At 40.6% G+C, this 23,725-nt stretch overlaps 1 long non-coding RNA gene across 1 annotated transcript; it reads right to left on the reverse strand.

The window, feature by feature from the left end:
- Nucleotides 1-1,130: 1,130 nt before the first annotated feature.
- LOC135363752 (uncharacterized) lies at nt 1,131-22,163 on the reverse strand. Its single transcript, XR_010409810.1, has 5 exons — nt 22,010-22,163; nt 11,185-11,273; nt 10,163-10,348; nt 8,646-8,814; nt 1,131-3,332 (listed from the first exon to the last, which is right to left on the reverse strand). It is a non-coding gene; the product is annotated as an uncharacterized LOC135363752 (long non-coding RNA).
- Nucleotides 22,164-23,725: the final 1,562 nt, after the last annotated feature.

Genomic DNA, 23,725 nt, shown 5'->3' on the forward strand with positions numbered 1-23,725 from the left:
GACCGATAAGGAGTTATCCAGGCTGAATGACATCCCAGGTAGAGGAAACAGGGTGCTAAAAGAATAGAATGGGGTAGAATATGTCCAAACATCAAGTCTAGGCTTGATGAAGTCCCCCGGAAAGGGGAAGGCAATGATTAGAATTCATAAGGCAGAATTCGTGGTAACACTAACATTCAAGGAGATGAGAACCTGAAAAAGACAGAAAAGGAGCATTCAACAGGTATGTGGGGAACCAGAGGAAAATTATATTAAAGGAGGAGGTGTTGGGTGGGAGGCACCTTCTGGATATGGCAATTAGATGATGGTTGGTTTCGTTTGCTGGGCACCGAGGCCACTGTTCAGGGGGTTGTGAGGGCAGAAAGCAGTTGATCTCATTTGAAGAATGAATAGGAGGAGAGAAAACAGAGACATTGATGTAGACCACTTACATAGAAGGCTACTCTTGTAAGAAACTGAACATGAAAAGGAGGTCAAGACAGTACCTAGAGGGGATGCATACAACTGGTATGGTTTGCATGCAAAGAATTCCAGCAAGAAGTCAGTAAGGAGGGAGAAGTTAAAGAGAAAGTTAAACACCTTGATTGCTGCAGGAGTGAAAGGGAAGCTCCAAGTGTTGACAGAGGAATGAGCTTGAGTGAGACAGGCGTGAGTCTCCAAGACAGGTAAATACCAGTGAGGATGGGAATACGGGAAGAGGTTAGAGCTCTGAGCCTGCTGGTAGCTATTTTACATGAGAAGTAAGAGACAAAGTTTATTATATCAAGTTACAAAATAAAAGGATTATCTTAAAATATCCAGACGTCAGAAACCAATGGGAGGAGAGTCCTGGAAGAAGAGGACCATTGAAATAAGGCTGTAAGTTTGGCCCCGGAAGTGAATAACTTTTGTCCCTTTGGAGGGAGGGAGGAAGAAAGATCAAAAGGATCGTCTCTCTCACCAAATAAACCTCTTACTTTCTAGGATAGAAAAGCAGGGGGCTGGTCCAACTTTGCCAACTGAACTATCTCTCCACAAATAGGAGTGCTTTGGGTGCCTTTATTCATGAAGGTTTTACTTTTGAATAATTCAAAATACTTTATAAAATATTTTTAATACAATATTACAGTAGTAGTAATCAAAGAAAAAATAGATTTTAAGATAGAGCCATGAATAGAAGTTATTTACAAACCTAATTGAAGGCACAGAGTATAACAAAAAGCACATAAAAGCAAAACTTTGGTAGATTTTTATTTTGGATTCTACATATTTCACTTTCCATTGCAACGATATTCATGAAATGCAATGATGGGAGCGTAACAGCAACTTTAAAAAGATGAAGTATCTTTTCCTTAATTAATGTCTACAAAGAGATTTAATGATTAAAAGTGCCATTAAGTGCCAAGTATTATTAATTATTTTCTGCTGCAAGAGGCACAGAGTTCTCATTATATACTGTTTTAAATATTATAAAATATTTACAAAATAAGTTTTTAAAATTGCAAACAAGCCAAATAAAAAGGCATTTTCCTTTTTTAGGTGAAACTAAGATCAAAGCCCAAAGGAAAACTGAATTTACATCATACATGAGAAGCCTTCAGGATGCTCTAAAGATACTGGCACTTTGTTCTTTTTCCATATCCCTTGTACTTCTGCTGTCTGCAACAACTGAAGCAGGTTACAACTTAAAATTAGGGCACAGATGTTAATTTTATCAGATGGCAAATACATACCGAGATCCCACTCATCCCATCTTTGTCCAGCCACCTAGTGTGGAGCTATCCCCTGAGGACTGGGTCCTCAGAACTATTGGTCATCTCTGGGTCCGGTCTAGGTTGGAGTCAGTCCCCATTCCAGTCCCAAGTTGGTCCAGAATGAACAGGCCATTTATTTAATTGAACACTTGCTCTGTGCCACGCACTGCAACAGTTCCTGTTCTGAAGTTATACATTATCTACCAGAGAACTTTACTTCCCAAATTATTATTGTCTTAGTCTATGTTATCAAGACATCATTGACTGAGTGGCTTAGCAACAATTTATTTCTCACAGTTCTGGAGGTAGGAAGTCAAAGTCAAATTGCTGGCAGACTTGGTGTCTGGTGAGCACCTGCTCCCTGATTCTCACAGGGTTCTGTCCTCACATGGAGGAAGAGTCAAGGGAGCTCTTTTAGGTCTCTCTTATAAGGGCACTAAGTCCACTTATGGGGTATCTGCTCTTATAACCTACTCACCTCCCAATACCCACCTCTAAACACTGTCACATTGGGGATTAGTTTTCAACACATAAATGTTGGGGGGACACAAAGCGTCTATAGCAACTATTTTATTGTCAGGCCATGCCTTATATTTTCTTGTGAGAGCGGGCCATAGTAGAGAAGGTCAGCTGGCAGGAGAAAATAGTAAACTTCTCATTTTTTATGTTTTCTCTGAAGACGCTCTGGCTCTAACCATTTATGGAATTATTGTGCCTAACATCAAGGAACCACATATTCCTTGGGGTTGCAACTCATTGATCCTGCCTTTAGCCTTCTGGCTGGCTGGTTGCTTGCTTGGATTCAGCCCAGCACAGATGGTAGCACCACTCAATCAGAGGAGGATGACACATGGTTTCCTGATTCTCCTTCAAGTTGCTACTTTGCTTGTAAGAGCTCATTTCCTGGGAGTCCAAATAATTACATTTCACCTGCGCTACATACTCCATAATTACATTGTTTTTTAAATTATGCTTGGTGACAAAGTTATCAAAATTCAACGTGATCAAAACCAAAATAAAATCTGAAAGAAAATGACTCTTGCTCTATCATCACAGTAATTTACAAACAGGACACTTTGCACATTTCCTGGAAGGGCATTAACTGGACCCTTGGTTAAAACCCCTCAGATAGTTGGCTACTTTGGAACCAAATGATGAAAGTTTTAGAAATACTGTAACTTCTCTAATGTATTCATGAGTGTGACGAAGGGGCATCGCTACAGGCATGGAGGGTGAGTGGTGACAGGCAAGCATGTGAGGGTGATGGGGAAGATGGTCACAGTAGTGTTGCCTCGTGAAGCTGAGCAGTTTCTACTTTGATTTCTTCTCCTTCCTGTTCTTCTTGTCCCTTTCCCTTCCTCTCTCTGCTCTGCTCTTCTTTCCTCTGCCCCTTTCCCCTCCTCTTTCTCCTCCTCCTTCTTCTTGTGCTTGTGTTTCTGTTTCTCTTCTTCCTCTTTTCCTTTCTTCTCCTCCACCTCTTTCTTCTCTGCGTTCCACTTTTCATTTTTCCCTCTTAGTAGACATTCAGCCAATATATTTTGACTTGATGTGAAGTGATGGCATCTATATTACCCAATTTTTTTCTCCTCCCTGAAAATTCTAGGAAGTTGAGACAGATTTAACAGTGGCAAAGCTTTTGGATATGTACCAGGTAAGACTTGGAGAGATATTTAAAGATACTGAAGTTTTAATCAAGGATGCTGGCATCAATGTATGCTTAGGTTGTGCTTACAGAATTTCAATGGGACTTGTTTGCATTTGAGTTCTCTGGTATTAACAGAAAGAGTTGCACTTAGAACATGCAAGAGTATTCATTCAAAAAAGCATTAAGATAATCTGATGAGGGCTCTTATTATTTTCCAAATGCAGTTTTTTTTTGGTCATGGTTCACTGGAATTCTCACTGGCCAGGTGATCCTTAGAAACCTAACTTTAACTGACAGCTCTCCTTACTCTGCAGGTATTTTCACATATCCCATCACTTGAAGGTAACCAAACTCACCAGAGGATTTTTCAATGTAGGAAATGGCAGTGTCTGCTTCAAATGGTCACCAGAATTGGCTTCACCAGATAGGCAGCACTGGAAGCACAATTTGAATAACGTGATGTAAGAGACATTGGGGACACTATCCCATCTCTCACTGCCAATACCCCTTCTCTAGTGTCCAAAAACCCACCATTCAAAATTCCTCTTTCTCTTTGAACCTGACCTCAAAGAAGAACTTTACTAAGAACATACTAAGACTTCTCAGGATGAGTAAGTGTCAGAGTGAAGTCTGTCAGGGATATATGTAGGGACTGACGTAATTCAACTCTTATAAATGATCTGGAAGAAGAAGAATAAATCTCTAAGGCAGATAACCCTAAGTGCTTCTAGGTAGTTTAATGCCAAGATGCCACGGACCATTTCCTAGGAGGATTGTACAAGGGAATAGCCGATGTGATACCAGTGTATTTGGAAAAGAACAATCCAAATCTTCCTTGGAAAAGGATGAACTACCAGTTAGAACAGCAACAACAACAAAATTCTTCTTTGGGGTTCCTCTCGTCAACAAATTCTGGATGAAGTCCCCTGTCCAAGTAATTCTTACAATGGTGATGGGGACTCATTACCTCCTCTTCTCTCCAGACACTGGGAGATCGCTAACTCCCTGTGGAAGGTGTGATATTGAGGAGAAAAGAAATAATCCCAAGGTGACTTAGGAGACCCCAAAGCCAACTTTACAGTTTGGGGGTGGGGTGGCTTTTATCTGGGATGCTGAGTACTGGTAATCTTGCCCATTGGAGGAAGCCCCTTCCCAACATCTTGGTGAACGCACGTGCCATGGCTGCTATTTTTGTACTTTTAGGTCAAGGTGTTCCTAGTCTGAGAATACTGGGGTATGGTCCCCTGAAAAATATTGCTGTGCTCAAGCTGTCTGCATATGAGATTATACAGGGAGCTTTCTTGCTGATTATCTTTTGTCAGACATGAAGCATTAAAGGTATTTGCTTTATCAGGACAAGTGAGCCATTTAGTGCCACTGAGTATCTTACCCCTGGATACCACTATGGTATCCAGCCTGGATGTTTTATTACCTTTTATATAGATATATTGAAATGAGATGCTCATCACCACAGGCTTCTCCCCATTGTACACATCCATATTCACTCTCTGGCCTGGAATTGTCTTCCTAAGGTCATATGGGAACAATTTTTCTCTCCAACACCCCCAGATTTACAGGATTTCTATTTTATATGGCTTTATGCCATGTTTTCAGCTTAAAGGCAGGTAAAACAAATTTTTTTTAAAAGCCTAGCACCGCCAGAGAAGGAAGGAAAAGCAATTAAAATATATGCAGATGATTGCAAGGTAGAAAGAAAAGTGGAAATTTTTTCGTTGCAAATGGTGTACGTGATGAAGTATTTCTTTGAATGTCCCTTTCTGTGGATTGAAGCGATTGCTCATTTGTACCAAGGAAAGGTGCTTTAGATTAATTTTGGAAACTTCAATACTGCAATGTGCTAAATTTTAATTATTTCACTTCCTGCTTGGTATATTAATGTTGTGATTACCCTTGAAAGTGTATTACCGATGATGATTTATGCAAAACCCAGTCAGCTCCCCAGCTCCATCAGCTTCAATTAAAACAAGCCACGGAGGAAGTGTGCTTGCTGCCGTGTTGGCTGTGGATCCTCATTACTCTCATGAGCAGGTACAGTCCGTTTACTTAAAGCATTACTTTTGTTTATCGTTCTGGAACCATCTCTTCCACCACGCAAGGAACCACGGAGAGAGGAAATTGTAGAGATTTGGTCTGCTGGCTTTGAATTCAAACTGAAACCGTCCAGGAAAATGTATTTTATCTGTACTTCTCTACTGATGTAGAACATTTGGGGCCAATCCTTCCTCTCTTGAACTGTTCAAGGGATGAACTGGCCAAAAGAACTATTAAGAACTTATCATTTTCTGATTTCAATGAACGGTGTGTAGCCAGCCTCATAAGGAGTTAATCATAAAGTATGTCCGCTTTCTAAAATGAAGCACTGTTTTCGGAGCTCATTTATCTCAATGACTTTAACTATGGAGAGGTCATAGGGTTTTTCATGACGCGTCCCCAGTCCCCAGTCCCTCTAATTACTAATTTGGCTGCACGGTTATTGAAATCTCCTGTCTACCTGGCAGCCCTTCCTAAATCTATTCCAAACAATGTCACTGAGTTTTCCTGCCAGGTCCAGGAGGGGCTCTTCTTTCTGAGTACCAGAGAGACAGGCAGCCAAACCTGATTTCAATGGCAGTTTCATTTTAATCACATTTGGAAATTCTTGACTACAGGCTGCCCATTTATAAAGTCAAGGGAGCCTGCACCTGCCAAGGCTCCGGACAGCCTGCCAGGAGCCAGGAGCAGGAGCTCATTCTCGGCAAAGAAAGGAAAGTGCATCCACCTTCATTTTTTTTTTTTTTTTTTGCAGCGACCCATGACTTGGATGGAATCACGGAATCATGGAGCTGAGGGATCTAGGGCTCCTTAGGCTCATACATGGTCTCAAGTTGACACTTCTTTCCAGCTTCATCTCCTGCCCCTCCCCTCATGCACTCTACACTTGGCCCACACACTGGAAGGTATCAAGAGCGTTCCCAGCATGAAGCCTATGCCCTGACTGCACTCTCCATCTGAAAAGCTTTGTTCATGTATTTTGAACGGTCAGTTTTTGTCTTTGTCTTTGGAATCCTTTAGGCTGATGCTCAAATGTTTCTTCCTCAGGAGGCTTTGACCACCATATTATTCTCCATCCTAGCTTGTTTACTTCTTTTATGGCCCTTACCACAGTTGGAAAGGTTGCTTCTATCTTGCCTGAGCCCTCTGTTACAGTGTGATAAGCTCCACTGGGTTTAGGTGCCCCCCTGGCATGCCTGGCACAGAGCACAGAGCTGGGGTGAAGGGTCACCGTTTCTGTCCCCCGTGCTGAGGAAAGTGATGTTTCATTCTAGCTACAATTCCCATTCCCATTTATTCAACAGGCATTATTGATGATGACTAGATGAACCACTCACTAAAAGGCACTTTTCCAGGAGTATTCTTATTGGTATTGTTTACAGAAGGCCAAGTCTTGCTGCGTTCAGTGTGGACTTTGATTTGAGATCCACTGTGCTCATTTGGGGGGTTGGCATTTATTCTCAGGAGATGTGTCATAGTTAGCATGATAATGGTTAAAGCACTGCTTCCCTGGACATGTTGTTGAGTCACATTCCAGTGACTACCACCTTCTACCCAGGGGTAAAAGGGCCAGGAAAGCCCCTAGCAAGGAGAGTTGTCAAGTTAGTGTAATCTTTCTCACTCTCCAAATGTTAACCTCTATTATCCTTGTATTTGTCTCCCCTAACTGCTTCTTTTTGCTGATATTTAGTTGCAATATAGCCTGTTTTTGTCCTTTTTCTTCATCTATCAATACTGTACAATTTCTTTCTGCCTTCACAGCCTAATCCTTGAAAACCACACACTTTTTGCGACACTCATGCCCTTCACCTTGAAGTCTTATCTCTCTCCTGCCCCATCCTTCATGGTGGCCCTGTCAGACCCCCTAGAGTTCCCTGTCATTGTCCATGAAGCAGAAATTACATTCCAGGGTATCTCCAGTGTTTTATCTTCTGCCTCCTGACTGGCCTGACCAGCAACCCCATTCCTATATAGTGTTTGCGGGGTCACCTGTGCAGAGGGACAATACTTGGGGCCTCCAGAGGGCTTAATGACCCTGACTTGGTCATCAGACAGATGCTTCAGTCCTGGAACTTCCACCTTCCAGCTTTGTGATCTGATGCAAGTACAAATGCTCTGAGCTTGGATTTCCAATAACACTGAAATAATAAAACCTCATAATTATTACTGTGAGAATTAAATAGGCAATGTGTAATAGCTTGGGATAGTTCTGGCACACAGAACATAGAAAATAAACTCAGATCTTTCTTTAGAATAGCATTGGGAAGTTCTTTACCCTCACATAACCCAAACCTAAAACTATAGCATCAGCAATTTTCTTCTTTGGAATAGGCACTCCTTTTGTGGTCCTTTACAAAAATGAATATACTCTTAAGGCATGGTATCCATCAGGATTCTGACAGGAAAGAGATGGTACACCTCAAGAAGTTTTAACTAAAGAGATTTTAATAAAAAGTATGGGCAGAATTAAAGGAACCCCTAGGGGATGGAGAGCTACCCAGGGCCCTGCAACAGCAAGGAGCTAATACCACCCTTAGAAAATAAGGTGGTGTAATTTTAATAGCAGAGAAAAATGTAGAACAAAATTGCAGCTCATTGTTTGAGCTCCTGTCCTATGTCAAGTTATGTGCTTGGCTGGTTGGTGGCTCTAAGAGAGCTTATAGTCAAGTTAGGGGTGAGAACACAGAAGCTACTAAGCACAATGGTCCTCAAACCTCAGCTTGCATCAGAATCAGATGTCAGACTTGATAAAACCCAGATCACTGGGCCTCAGCCCCAGAGCTTCTGCTCCAGTGGGTCTGGGATGGGGTCTAAGAATTTGCATCTCCAACAAATTCCCCTAGAATGCTGATGCTGCTGGTCCAGAGCCACACTTTGAGAACCATTAAACTATGACAGTATATAACAGGATACTAAATATGAGTGCTCCTACAGTTTTAGGGGCAGAGACTCCAAATTTGGAGAACAATAAATGACAGATCCCCCACAGTGAAGAGGCTAAGCATGTGTAAAGCTGCCTTCATGACTCTCAGCTCTCCTGTCCCTTCAAGACAGATTAAATTTAGGTTAGGGAATGGATCAGAGAAGTCAATAACAAGGGCTACTTTAGAGAGAATCATCTGAGTGCCTTGGCCAAATGAGGGAGCTTGCAAGAATCTACTTATTAGGTGTCTCATGGAGGTGGGAGAAGTAGAAACTGATGCCTGGATACTCACCTGACACACGATAGGTGCAAGGCTGGCTAGAGAAACCCAAGCGGAAGTAAAAGGTTATGTTGGGATGGCCTACATTTCCATGGCTTGCTGGGGCAAAGATAGGTGAGTTTTCCTCTGGGTCAAATGAACTTGCAAAAGGCTACCAGCCTGGAGTTGTCTTAAAAAGATTCTGTTGGATTGCAACCCAAAATATAGAATAATTACTCACAAGTCCATAGTGGTATAAATTAATGATTAAATACATAAACAAATGGATGAGATTAGACAAATCCCCCATGCAGAAGAATTTCAAAGAGTTTCTGTAGCTACTCTGTCCTCAAGGTAATGGAACATGACCCCCCCGCCCCAAGCCCCTCTCCTTCAGTGTAACTTCCTTCCAAAGAGTACAGTGTGGAAAGGGGGAAACACAAAGAGTGACTTTCCAATGCCAAAACCTGACAAACACTACTTCAGCCAGGTGATCAAGGTCAATAATAGCATGCACTCTGGATATGTGATGAGAATAGCACTTTGCCTCTGTGGTCTTCCTGCCCCAAACTCATAACTCCAGTATAATCATGAAAGAACAGCAGACAAATCAAAATCAAGGACATTCTACAATATACATGACCAATACTTGTGGCACACCTCAAGAAGTTTTAACAAAAGACGTTTTAATAAAAGGTATGACCAGTACTTGTCAAAATTTGTCAAGCTCATCAAAACCAAGAGAAGTCTGAGAAACTGTCAGAGCTAAGAGAGGCCCAAGGAGACATGAGGACTAAAAGTAATCCGGTATCCTGGATGAGATCCTGGAACAGAAAAAGGACATTAGAGTTTTAAAAGTAAAAGAAGAAGAAGAAGAAGGTAGCGGGAGGGGAAGAATGAAGCGGGGGAAATCGGAGGGGTAGACGAGCCATGAGAGACGATGGACTCTGAAAAACAAACTGAGGGTTCTAGAGGGGAGGGGGGTGGGAGGATGGGTTAGCCTGGTGGTGGGTATTAAAGAGGGCACGTTCTGCATGGAGCACTGGGTGTTGTGCACAAACAATGAATCATGGAACACTTCATCTAAAACTAATGATGTAATGTATGGGGATTAACATAAGAATAAAAAAAAAAGTAAGGAAATCTGAACAAAGAATGGCCTTTAGTTAATAGTAAAGTATAAATACTGGTCCGTTAGTTGTGTCAAATGTACCATCGTGATGTCAGAGGTCAACAATAGGTGACACTAGGTGGGAGATATATGGGAACTCTCTGTATTATCTTGGCAACTTTTCTGTAAATCTAAAACTCTTCTAAAATTAAAATTTTTTCTTAAAAATACCTCTGTTGGGGCGCCTGGGTGGCTCAGTCAGTTAAGCGACTGCCTTCGGCTCAGATCATGATCCTGGAGTCCCGGGATCGAGTCCTGCATCGGGCTCCCTGCTCGGCAGGGAGTCTGCTTCTCCCTCTGACCCTCTTCCCTCTCCTGCTCTCTGTCTCTCATTCTCTCTCTCTCAAATAAATAAATAAAATCTTTAAAAAATAAATACCTCTGTTGTGTTGACCATCTGCGGAGCAAGGTGGCCACCAGAGTAGGGTCCTGTTGCTTGGATGGCCAGAAGCTGGCGATGCAGAAGTTCCATTCACAGCCAGCTGGAAGAAGCTTAGCTTGTTCAGGTAACGGCAGTGAGATGGCTCGGGTGGCAGCAGGAGGGCAGGGTGGTTCTCTGAGGAGTCTACCAAATTCCCACACAAGAGAGAGACATTTGGTCACTGGACATGCACAACTGACCTTGACCCCAGGATAAAAACACATTAGCCCTGTAACACTGGAACTGTTTTCTGAATTCACTACTGTCACCCGCATTGCCTCGTGCTCCCTACAGCCAAACAAGGAAGGGCCAGAATATGTAGTTAGCAAGTAAAAGAGAAGGAGGAACAAAGAGGAGAGAAGACACCAATCATCCATGTCCCTCCTGCAAAATTCCAAGGCCCCCTCCCCCCGGACACAATCAATTATTGACAGTAGATTTGTCTACACTTTTAGTTTCTGCAAGTACACCATTCATTAATACCTGAGAATGACTGGAAAAGCTATAGGATCTCCCCAAGACTACATCAAGGAACAAAGGAGAACAACCTATCCAAAAGTGCAAGTTTAAAAGGCAGTAATGACCAAAAAAAAAAAAAAAAATCAAGTTACTTTCTGCTTGTATCCTACTGAATTCAGCTTGTTTAAGTAACTTGTTACAATTCATTGTGCTGTGTTCTAGTCAGTATATGGGTAAGAGAAGTAAGGAAAATCAGAGACACAGCATTTAACATGGACCAAAGTAATGAATGCAAACTTGCCACATGAAAAGGCAGCTCGGGGGGCTGCATTCAAGCACAAGGGAGGAATTTTCAGGTGGCAAGCACAGTGCACACATGTAAACATACCCCCTGCCCCCCAAACAGAACATAGGAGCAAGCTTGGGGCATGATAAGTGCAGGGCAGGTTGGGAGCATCATGGGTGTACCATGGCATCCACAGAGGGGCGTGCAGTACAGTGGGAGGCTGAAAACATGTTACCTGCTCCTTGCTGAGAAGCGACTTGCAGTAGAGAGTCTACCGTGCCTGGTCCCAGAAAAAGTTGACATGGACTTGACATGGAGAAGAACCTGAGGGGATGGATCAAGTTGATATTTCTTGAGTAAAAATCCTAGAGATTTTGTGATGTGAGGTATAAAGGAGAAAGAGAATCAAAACTCTCAGTTTCAAGACCTGATATGGCCCATTAATGATACCAAAACCAATATGGGGAAATAAAGCAGAGCAGGTTGAGTGTGGGTCGGTGTGTGGTTAGGGGTAGTCAGTTCAGTTTGAGAGTTTTTATACTTTTTAAGATTTTATTGATTTATTTGTTTATTTATTTAGAGAGCTCGCGCCATGAGTTTGGGGAGAAGCAGCGGGAGAGAGAGAATCTCAAGCAGACCCACATTGAGTGCAGAGCCCAATGCCAGGCTCGATCTCACAATCCTGAGATCATGACCTGACCCAAAATCAAGAGTCAGACTCTTAACTGACTAAGCCACCCAGGCACGCTTCAGTTTGAGACTCTTAAGGGACATCCAGAAAAACCATGGTATCACTCAGAGTGTGAATTAACTTATCAGTAAACTCATGCTTCCTGCCAAAATGTGCTTAAGATGTACCTTTCTCTCAACCCTGCTCTGATGTTTCTTTATTCCTATTCTTATCTGGTCCCTCATCTTCTTCCAAAACATTATTGCTTACTTATTCCTTTCTATGTGTCTTCAGCACATAATAAAACTCTAATATAGTTCTTAGTCAAAAATAATCTTAGTCAAGATTATCAGTGGTTCTGTGTTAATCTCCTATGCTAAGTAAAGAGCTCCTAGCAGTAAGGAGCCATATTTGAGCCCTTTACTGAACCTGTTGACACAGTAGGTACTCAATAAATGTCTGTTGAATAAATGGATGAATATACTGGTCTTCCTCTGATATAAGAAGGTCCACTGAGGCAAAAGAATGTGAAGAGAGGTAGAGAAAGAGAAGATAAAGGATGAAGAGGGTAAGGGGTGGAGGCTGAGCCAGGCAGCTCACATGGGTGCTACCAGCATTGTCCAGAGAGGGTGGGATATTGGTGTTCTAGAGCACTCTCATTGACTTAGTCTTGTTTTATGTCACTGTTGCCTCTGGTTACTCTTGATAAAGATTGATGTGGCTTTGGCCACAGGTCCAGTGTGACAGTGAAGGATAGATGCATGGTCTCTTTTCTGAGACCTGGAGTATGATGTGATATTTGGGCCACACTGTCTCTCTGAGTCTAAGACTTGCCTTTTCAATGTGACTTTTTGTACCTCAAGCAGAGCTCCGCTGAGTGGCTGGGGACTGAGGTCAGCCTAGCATAATGTGGAATGCCAGCCACAGAGCCATGTACATGTGATGATTGCAATTTACAGTAATGTTTTCTTTTCACTCAAAATTCCCCTGAGGAAGAAACAAAATTATTCCATTGGCTAGGAATTTCTGGTTCTAAAGGAGGTATAAAGAAATAATAATTTGAGCATACCTAGGATCTGTGTTGATAGGTCATAGACACATAGATAGCTTAAGATTTTAGATGTAGTAAGCTTTTAAGAATGCAAATTTTCATTAACAGGTTTACACTTAAGTGCCTGGGGTCTAAGTAAGACCACATGCAGAAATGAAGAAAATGGCCTTCAATTGAAATCTTTCCAAATTGGCCAGAATTATTACTATTTTTTTTAGAAAGAAAGAGCATGTGTGAGTGGGTGGGGGGTGGAGCTGGGGCAGAGGGAGAGGGAGAGGGAGAATCTTAAGCAGGTTCCATGCTCCACACCCAGCACGGAGCCTGATATGGGGCTCGATCTCACAACCCTGAGATCATGACCTGAGCCAAAATTAAGAGTTGGATGCTTAACAGACTGAGTCACCCAGGCATCCCAAATAGGCCAGAATTCCTTTTTAAAAGACTTCATTTATTTATTTGAGAGAGAGCACGAACAGGGAAAAGGGGAAGGGGCAGAGGGAGAAGCAGACTCCCCACAGAGCAAAGAGCCCGACGGGGAGCTCAATCCCAGGACCCCAGGATCATGACCTGAGCCGAAGGCAGACACTTAACCAACTGAGCCACCCAGGCACCCCCAGAATTCCTTTTTAATTAACAATATCTAACAAAGTAATTTTATTTTTGTAATTCATATGCAATTGATTTCCTGTATCTCCAGTTCCTAATAGATCAATAAATTAAAGATACTCAAAACTTATTAGTGATATGGTCAACATACATTGCTTTGAATAGAGTATCTTGTGCTCTATTTAGAATTTGTATTAGTCATTCATGCTATCCTAAGAGTATCTACTGCTGGGCAAATGGACCAGAAAGGGTATATATTTCTTCTCTACTCAACCTGAAGTGCAACTTGAATCAATTTATTGTATACCCAAACTATGCCAAAGTAATCCAAGAAAAGTAATTGTGTACTTGGCATTGCCTGAAACTACAGGGAGAGGAGCAAGTTACTATCACAGGGAACAAAGCCTGATCTTGGGTCTGTTGAACCAACCCTGGGGGCTGGGAGCTCTAGGCTGCAGGGTCTTGATGCCCTGAAGGAGATTCAGTTCTGTCTGCAAAGAGCTTGTAGGTAAATGGACCATGGGAGAAACAGTCATGCAAAATAAATAAAATAATAAGATAAATTAGGATTCAAGTTACTAACACCTTGAGGAAAAAATAACCTCATGGAAAATACTAGAGCCAATAATTCCACTCTGTCCTTCATAGGCCTTCTTTTCTCTGCTTGTGCTTCTCTTGGACAATCAGACTAGTGGGAATTTCCTCATCACTACTGGAGACTTACGGCTGGGCGCCGGCTGATTAAAAATTGTCAAGTCCATCCAGAATCCAGTAGGGTTGGAAACATTGGTTTCCCTTTAGCCATTTTTACCACCAGCAATCCAGCTGGAGAACTAATTTTTTTTCTTTTTTTCTTTTTTTTTATTATGTTATGTTAATCACCATACATTACATCATTAGTTTTTGATGTAGTGTTCCATGATTCATTGTTTGCATATAACACCCAGTGCTCCATGCAGTAAGTGCTCTCTTTAATACCCATCACCAGGCTAACATTTTTGAGACGTTACTGACACAGTAAAAATCATTTCCCCTCAAGCTCCTTTCTCTCCAATTAAAACTTCCTCTTGGAAAAGGATCTAGTATATGTAATCTACTTCATGAGAAGTAAATAAATGAGAAGTCTTGTGTTGGGAGTGGCCATTGTATTTTCATTTAACATAACTCAACCCAGAACACTGAGGGGGAAACAAGAGTCTTGGGGGAATGACAAGATTGTCAGGTGTATCAAAAGGGGGCATGAGCTTTAAAATGTTGAGAAATGCTGTCTTAGGTCAATGACCTGATGTCCGGTAATGACATCGAGGACCCCAGCTCGCTGGGGAGAGGCCATACCACACGTTTGTCAACTGGACACACTTAAGCATGAGCCCGCCTGCACTGCCCTAGATCTTTCAGTACCAACCAATTCACGAGATCTGTCTCATCTCTATTTTCGCTTGGGGGCTGTTCACATTTATAAGTCTCCTGGATTTTTTTTTTTTTTAACATGAAGAATATACTGTAAGACTTTACTCTAGATCCCTCATCCCCAGAAATACCTTCTCTGAGTGCCCAAAAAGGAATGGAATTTTCTGGGGCTCCCAAATTGCCAGATCAGTATTTTCACATAGTTGCCAGTCTGTTTGTATTGTGCATACAAAAATAAAAATACTATTCCCCATAGTATTAACTGTTTTTCTCATCCTTAGATTTAACAGTTATGCTAGTAACCTTGTGTAATATTTAATAGAGTCTCGCTCAAATGCAGCCCAATTTTCTTTTCAAATAAAATTCCGTTTTAAGCACTAGGATTTGTATGCCAAATTCGGTCCTTTAAAAATAACGGAAGATATAAATTTTTACCACTCAGTTACAGGCTTTGGAAAAGAGAAGGTAGGTAATGAAAAATATCATACAAACTGAATAACTAATCACAATAACAAGGGCCATCTCCACAATGCATCTCCCACACGGCGGGATTAGCATGCAGGTCACATCGAAGCTGACTGAGATCTGAATGGAGTGGAAGCTTGCTCACTCAGCACCTTTGGCTTTCAGACCCTATTATCTTGCTTACTTAGTAAATTTAATGTTGTGTAATTTACTTTTTATTGCCTCATTTGTAAGCCTTTCTCTTTCTTCAACCTAAGATATCTTTAGGGGCTTAGATGGCCTATTACACTCAGATGTCCATTTTTATAAAAGAATAAGAACTCTTGTTAAAGAAGATGAGCAGCAAACGCTGCAATTTATTGGAGCCGAGAAAGAAGATGCTACGTTGTGTTCCAAAATTATCACAAGGATGGATTGCGGGCTGGAGAATGGGAAAAGCCGTTCAGCAGTGCATATTGCCTTCAGCAGGAAGACCTCTACCAAATTATTAAAAGAACATGCATCCCTCTCAGCATTAGCATTTTTCCCTCTCGTGAAAGACTAGGGTCTTTTATAACTGATTTGCTCAGATATCATTTCTCTATTCAGAATACGTATTTATATATTTTTTTCAGTTAGCACAAATCCTATTATTCTTCCTTTCTACCACCTTACAACCCTCATCTATTATACTACTATTACTCTGAGATGAATATGACCTTGGAAATCAGTAATGGAAGGCACCGCTCACAAAAGGACAAACACAAAGGAACACATTCTACACATTTGCAAATCCAGAAACCCAATGCCATGCTTTAGGAAAAAAACAATATGACAATAATTGGAAAATCCAGGTAAGTTTAAGGTCTAATCTTTACAGACAAGAGTATGCATCCCCAAGTAGTTGGTTAGCTATCTTAGGAATCTGTAAGAGATGGTCTTACTTTAAAAGTTAAATCTGATAGCAAACTAGGATTCATAAAGAGCCTACCAGGTGCTCAAATTTGGAAAAAGACATGAGATGACAATCAAAATTTCTTTGAGAACTAGGACCAAGTTAGAGTGTTCATAAATGAATCAAATATGAAAGGCACAGGGGCCAGATTGCTCTGAGCTCCTAGGCACAAGCCTGTGTGTTCCTGCGCCCACATTGTGCACCCTGTAGAAACTCGAGTTGCATCCATGTGTCCTGTCTGTGTATGACAGTGCAGTCTTTGGAAGGCAGTGCAAACTTGTCCAAGGTCACATTCAGTGTTGGTGCTGGTATTTTCAGGAGACAGCAGCATGGGTGAGTCACAAACATGGACTCTGGAGCCAGTTACCTGGGTTTGCACCCAGGCTTCCTGGCTTCCTAGCTGTGTGACTCAGGGAGAGTTACTTTTCTGTTCCTCCTTTTCCTCAACCAAAAAATGGGGATAATTATAGCACAGAGCTGTTCCGAGGATAGCATAAGTTCATGCGTGAAGTGCTCAGCCCAGTGCCTGCCAAACAGGAGGCACTTGACAACACAAGCTATGATTAATTTTATTTCTTCCTTAAGGATGACAGAAAGATAAAAATATCTAGATCTTGACGGGAAAGTTTGCATCACCTGCTGCTACTTCTGGAAACACAAAGGTTGTGAGTGGTCCCGTTGGTCACACTGTCTTTAGAATCTGGAGCAGGAAAGGGGAGTTTAATGATGATAGAGTGCAGGAGGCAGAGTTAGGGCACCCTTTCTTGTTTTAATATCCTTATTCTCTCCATGCTTTGATGGTTTTTATTTTTATTTGATTTAAATTCCTCCCAACATCTTTCCCTCTCGATACTGAATTGTGTTTTGACGTGGTTGTTGTTAGGCCTGCCATCCCCCGAGGCGGCTACGTATTAACTGCCACAGCGCATCCATTGGCGTCTCCTTCATTGCTTCCTTCCAGCCTAGTGCACAGACTCCTCTCCCAGCCCCCCTGTGTTTCTTTTTAGCATGCAGCCTCTCTCCCCTGCTGCTGAGAATGATATTCTGCTCCGCCAGCCAGTCTCACCATTTTCTCCAAATCCTTTATTTAAAAACTCACCTCATCCAGGAAACCTTTCCAGAATGAAAATGGTACCCTTAAGAAGAGAGCAAGTGATGAACTGGAAAACTAGTATCTGCCTCAGATGTCTTTGCTCTCGTGCCTCACTCCATTGCTTGGAAGCTTCCTAGATCATATTTTGCCAACTTCTCTTTATCTTGTCCCGTTTCCCTTACTAATCTTTCAATTTCTCTCGAATTGTTCCTCTATCCATAATTGTATGATGGATCCTTATTTTCAACTGCATTATATTTACCCACATTTTCCATATACTGAAATTGATTTTAGGGGTGCATTCACTTGTGAAGTGAACTACAAACACCAGGCTGACTATATGGTTTTAATCAATGTCTTTCATTGTGCCTATAGTTTCTCTGTGGACCTCCTCTTATTTCTGTCAGTCAATCAACTATGTATCAGGTGCCTGTTCTTATAGGTGCTATTGCTTTTGGTTCAACTTCATTAGCTTAACTAAAAAGGAAAGTAATGGAGTAGTAACTGACGGCATCCTTGAGCAAAGAGAAATGACCTAGCATACAACTTATGTTCTTGTTTCTGGCAAACTTGAGGGCAAACTTAATCTAAAATGGTGTGGATTATGTTTTATGACTAGACTCACATGGAAATATAAACCCTAAACCAGTTTAATGTCTATAATGATGAGCTCTGTCTTAGGACATGCTTTTTCTCCCTAAGAGGCTATGGCTCCCCTGCTCCGTCTGTGCAGCCCCCTACTGGAGGAGGTTCTTTTAGGACCAGGTCATATCCAGAAACAGTGACCTTTACCAGCATTCTCCAGCTGAATAAAACAGTTGAAAAAATCTGCTGAGTACTGCTCTTTCAGAAACTAAATGGCAGTGAAATTACAGAGGCTGAAAGAAAATGGCGTACGCTACCGTAAGTCGAACAACAGTTGCAATGGAATATTTTTCCTTGTAAGTTTTACTTTTCAGAGTCTCACCAGTTTTCTGGAGCAGCATATGCCTGGTTTGGGCTTCACAGAGTATTGCATTATTTCGTGGAGCAGTGTTAGGGGTTTGGGAGCCTTCTCTGCTGTATCTTTACTTTAAATCATCATTCATAGATTGGTGCTTAAACTATTCACAATGGTTAAGTCAATAATAAGCTTTCAGTTTGACAAATATTTGATTTTGCATAGAAGTAAATGTACCAGATATTTACATACTGTGCCTGGGTTCTGGATCCCTGTTGGGGTGGAAGTGTGGTAGTACTGTTTTCTGAGGTCTCTTTCTGCATCAGATTCTGCTCTTTGAGAATCCTCAAAGACCACACTCCTAGTGAGTAGTGAAAGGATCCACTGCCTGGGGTAAGGGTGGGGACTCCTCTAGTGCCTGAGACCTTGGAAAACCCAGAATGAAGGTCAGGGAAGTCCCCCCCCTCAACCCCTCCAGTGTGATTGGCCATCCTCTGGGCAACCATCATAGAGTAGTTTCTGCCCTTGGACTTGACTTTGTTTTGTTTTTTACTCTATCTTGTTGATTCTGCTCTTTCAAAAAGTTCAACTATTTGAAGAAATAAATGCATCAGAGAGAAACAGAAACCACAGGATGATGCCTTGGGAGTGTGTTAAGTCCAAGGGCATGTAAATTAAGGCAGCAGGTCATAGGGACACTGCAATTGGAGCATATTTCTTTCTTCAGTGCATTATGCATTAATATTACATGGGCTATTTTCTCCTCTGTCTGTTTTACTTACTCTCAGAAGTAGCTTTGTGGTGACCTAGTACCCTAGTTACCATGTTCTAAAGACATTCTCCAGAGACCAAGGCTCTCTTTTCAGTGCTTAGCTCAGTTGGCCATGTAGTATGTGTTGAACTCCTGCAAGTTAGAACATGTCAGCAAAAATGATCCCAGGGCTCTCAGAGTCAGTGGTTTGAAATACTCTGGTACTGCCTCCTTTGAGGGGGTTATTATGCTGATATTTACATGAAGGAGAATCCATGGGTTCTATAATTAAATATATTCCCTGTTTCAGTGGAGAGAGAGGAAGAAACAGAGACAGAAATAGAGGTATGCTTTCTTTTTTGCCATCTTTTTACTTCCTCCCCAACCAATAGCCACTGTGGAAGAGTGAGTGTCACCTCCCTAAGCCCAGCCTAGAAAGTTCTGAAGCTTGTCTAAATCTCTGGTTTTTAAAGAAAATATATAGGAAGACTTTTCATGTAACATATATATATTCATTTATTAGAGCCTTCTGTGAGTGACTTCTGATACTAACCACATTTAATACTTCCTAAAAAATATATATTTTAACAGATGAAGAGTCTCACAGGTTTTTTGGTTCCGGTAATTAAATCATGAGGTAAAAATACATACCAATCCCAAGTAGTTCTGACATGGCCTCGACTCTCGGTGATTAACAGGTATCTCTGTTATTTGTGATTTTGAATGTACGTGAAAAATAACACGATATGGTACAAATTTCAGTTGTTAAATATGAAATGAATGTCATGTGTTTGCATGGTGGGTTCAAAAGATGTACTTTACTGGTTATGTATATAAATATACTGACATTTACTGTGCAGCTCATCTATTGTAAAGTCCCCTTCTGCCTTTAAAACATTTTTTAAATTTGTCTGTTTTTATATGTAAATTTTTTCAGGTTATCTAAAAATAAGTGGTACCAAACACAAATAGCCAACTACAGAGCAGTTTCAAAATAATTTTTTATGTATTTTTATGTTTCCATGAGAAATCTTTCTCATGTCTCTGAAAGTGGCATCCTATCCTACTAAGCTCTCTCTTGTGTTACAGAAGCTGAAAGTCTGGAAACTATATTCTTTAGACGCCATGGAATAATGTGTGCAAAGTCTCTGACACATACTCCTTTGTGGAAAGGCAGTGATGTGATGTAGTCAGATCACAAAGGACTATTCGAGATTATAGGGCTTCAACATGGCAGCACCAGGCATGTTTTAAGTGCTTTGCAGGTGCTAACTCATTTATTCCCCACAACAATCCTTTCTTAATAGATAAGGAAACCATGACACAAAGAGATTCATTTGTTCAAGGTGCCATGTAGAAGATCATAGATGAGTTTTCATAGATGAGTGTCAGAGCCAGAAAATGCCTTTAAGATGCCACAGAGTTTCTTCAGTGAAGAAATCTATAAAACCGTTCTGAAGAACATAAAAAAAGACCCAAATAAATATTGAGAATCACAGGTTTCTCTGTGAAAAGTCCTCAGATTGTAAATGTTAATTCTCCCCAAATTAATCTTTAAATTCAATTTAATTCCAATCAAAACCCCTTTAGGATTTTAAATGATGTCTTACAAGAGCATTATTGTATTGAATTAGAGTCATCTGGGAGATAATTTTCATCTGGAAGAAAAAATTCCCAAGGTGTGCCATGAAATTTTGAAAGAAATTTGAATGGTGACTTTTACCATCAGATATTTAAAAATACTGTAGTGATTAAAGCAATGCGGTAATAATGCAAAAGCGGGCAAGTGATAAATGAAACAACTAGGAAAGTCCAAAAATAGATGCATGCATATAAGCATATATGGCATTTAAGAGGAAAAAGGGTGGATTTTTGAAAGATGATGTTGGGATACCTTATTACCCATTTTGAGAAAAATAAAGTTAGACCATTATACACAAGCAAAAAATCTACATAGAAGAAAACCCTAATAGTTATTATGAAAATATAAGAAGAAATAGTGAAGAATTTAAAAAAATAATTTTAGGGTAGACGGGTAGCCTTCTCAAGAATATACAAAAAATATACAAATATACAAATCCCAGAATTTATAGAGAAAAAAATTAGAAAATTTGAGTTGCCTACACAAAGAGAAAAAAAAAACCTTACATATGATCAAGGACAATATAAACAATGTAAGTAATGTAGGTGAAGAAAAATACATAACAATGGCTGAATAAAAAAAATACCAGACTGATCTTAACATGACCACAGACCTCCAGTGACCCCTCTGGGCTGCCCCAGAAAGTGTCATACTGAAGCCATATTGCCCAAGCCAAATAGTTCACATAGCCTCCTATATTTAGAAATCTCCAATACCTACTCCTTCCTCCTCATTCTCAACTAGTGACCTTCTTATCTCTCTGAGAAAAAGGAATCCATCAGAATCGAATTTCCTTGTGCCCCCATTGAAACACTACTAGCCTACCCTCTCTACACCTGTTGATTTTGCTTTGTTGCTTCTCGTTAAAAATGGATGAATGATCTGTGCTCTAACCTAAGGCCAGAGTCTTAAGTAAGACTTGGGCACTGTCTAATAGCTTCATACCCACCCAAGGACTTTATTTCTAGAATTGTCCTTTCTCTCCTACTTCTTAATTTAGACTCTCTATTGGCTCATTGCCATCAGCATGAAATCATCCTAGAAAAGCATCTCCCATCTTATAAAAATAAAACAACCTTCACTTGATCCTATAACTTCCTATGAAAACTCCTCTATTTCTCTGTTCCTCTTTAGAGCATAATTCCTCAACAGTGGAGTTGGCACATCTTTTCTCCTCCTGCTATTCTCTCTAGAGCCCAATCCATTTGGAATTTTGTCTTTTCACTAAAACCTCTCTTCTCAAAGTCACCAATGACCTTTATATTGCCAAATACAGTATTTCTTCTAAATCATAACTTACTCTATTTCTCTATCACTTATGATCTGATCGTGGAGTCTAATACCTCCTATCATAGTCTACTGACAAAAACTGTCATGGAATGCAGCCCTATTTGAAATCAGAGCTCAGAGGACTACTTGGGAATCAATCATAGGGTTTCAAAAGGAGAAATAATAATAGCAGCTAATTGTTATGTAGCATTTACTGTGCAATACCCACTGTTCTAGATGCTTCCCCTGCCTTCTGAGATTCCACAGGCTCCTGGGTTTTCTCACACCTCACTGGTCACTTCTCAAGCTCCCAGGATATGTCCTCTCCAATCTCTTCCCCGTGGATATTGGAGCCTTAGGACTTGGCCTTGGACAGCTTCACTTCCCTGCCCACACTGACTTCCACAGAATTCCATGGCTTTAAATACCATCACACACTGATGACTCACACACTCATGCCACCTCCAACCTCCTCCCCCTTCAACTCCAGACTCCACCCACTGCCTGCATAGCAGTGGGATATTGAATAGGCTTCTCAAACTTACCATGTAAAAAAGTGATTCCTTGCTTTCCCCTCTAATCTTCTCCATCTCAGCAGAGGGCTCCATCATTCACCTAGTGCTTAAGCCAAATATCTTGGAATTGTCTTTTCTCATTTGTTCTCATATTCCACATCCGAACCATCAGATGCTCTTGTCAGCTTTACATTTGAAATACACCCTTAATCTGGTGACTTCTCTCCAGCCTTGTTGCCAAAACCCTTGTTGAGTCATCTCTTGCCTGGACTACCAAAATTACTAACTGTGTGCTACAATTAACAACCACATGATCTTTCTGCTCCCACTCTTCCCAACACCCCCTTACACACACACACACACACACACACACACACACACACACAGAGTCCATTTTCCACAGTAGCCAGCCTGATCATTTCCAAACGGAAGTCAGATTACATCACTGCCCTATCAAAAATCCTGAATTGCTTCCATTCTCTAATGAAAGAATTCCATAGTCCATAGTTAACAAGGCCTAAATTTTCTAAGCCCTGGTTGTCTCTGTAGGCTGGTGTCTTACCATCTTCCTCCTTACGTGCAGTCCTTCAGCCACACTGGCCTTCTTGCAGTCTCTGGAGCACTCCCATCATGTTCCTGCCTCAGGGCCTTTGCACATTCTATTTCCTCAGACTGGAATGTTTTCAATCCAGATATTAGTTCATGTCAGTCCTCAGATGACCTTCCTGACTTCCCTATCCAAAATAGCATACTACATCATTCTATATCCCTTACCCTAATCCATTTTTCTTTATAACATTTATATAACATTATACCTATGTGCTATTTGTTTCTTATATATTTTCTACACTAAACTATTAATTCCAGGAGAGTGGGACTTTGTCTAATTCACATCTGTATTCCCAATATCTAGAAAAATGTCTGGTACTAAATGCTCAATAAATATTTTTTAAATAAAAAATTAATAAGTAAAAGACAAGCCATAAACTAGAAAAAAAGTATTTGTAGCATATAAACAGACTACAAATTAATATTCAGAATATTAACAATAAATGCAAAAGAACAACTTAATAGAATAATTTTTTAAAAGATCATAAACAGAAAATGCAGTGAAGAAGAAACCCAAGCAGTAATAAACACAAGAAAAAATGCTACAAATTTTACAGATAATCAGAAAAATATCAATTAAAACAATGAATTACCACTTCTACCACTTTCACAGTGGCAAAATTTAAATGATTGACAATATCCATTAGTGGCTAATGTTTGCAGAAATGGATAAAATTGTAACTATTGGTGACAATATAAATGACTAAAGGTTTTTAATTTTTTAGAGGGCAATATGATATTATATACCACAGGTTTAATTACATATATTATAGGCTTCACAATTTAACTTCTATGAATCTAAAAGTTACAGACAGAGACTA

This window comes from Mirounga angustirostris, unplaced genomic scaffold (assembly GCF_029215605.1).
Source record: "Mirounga angustirostris isolate CCGP_5_RB_7025 unplaced genomic scaffold, mMirAng1.0.hap1 SCAF_3, whole genome shotgun sequence".
Taxonomy (NCBI): Eukaryota; Metazoa; Chordata; class Mammalia; order Carnivora; family Phocidae; genus Mirounga; species Mirounga angustirostris.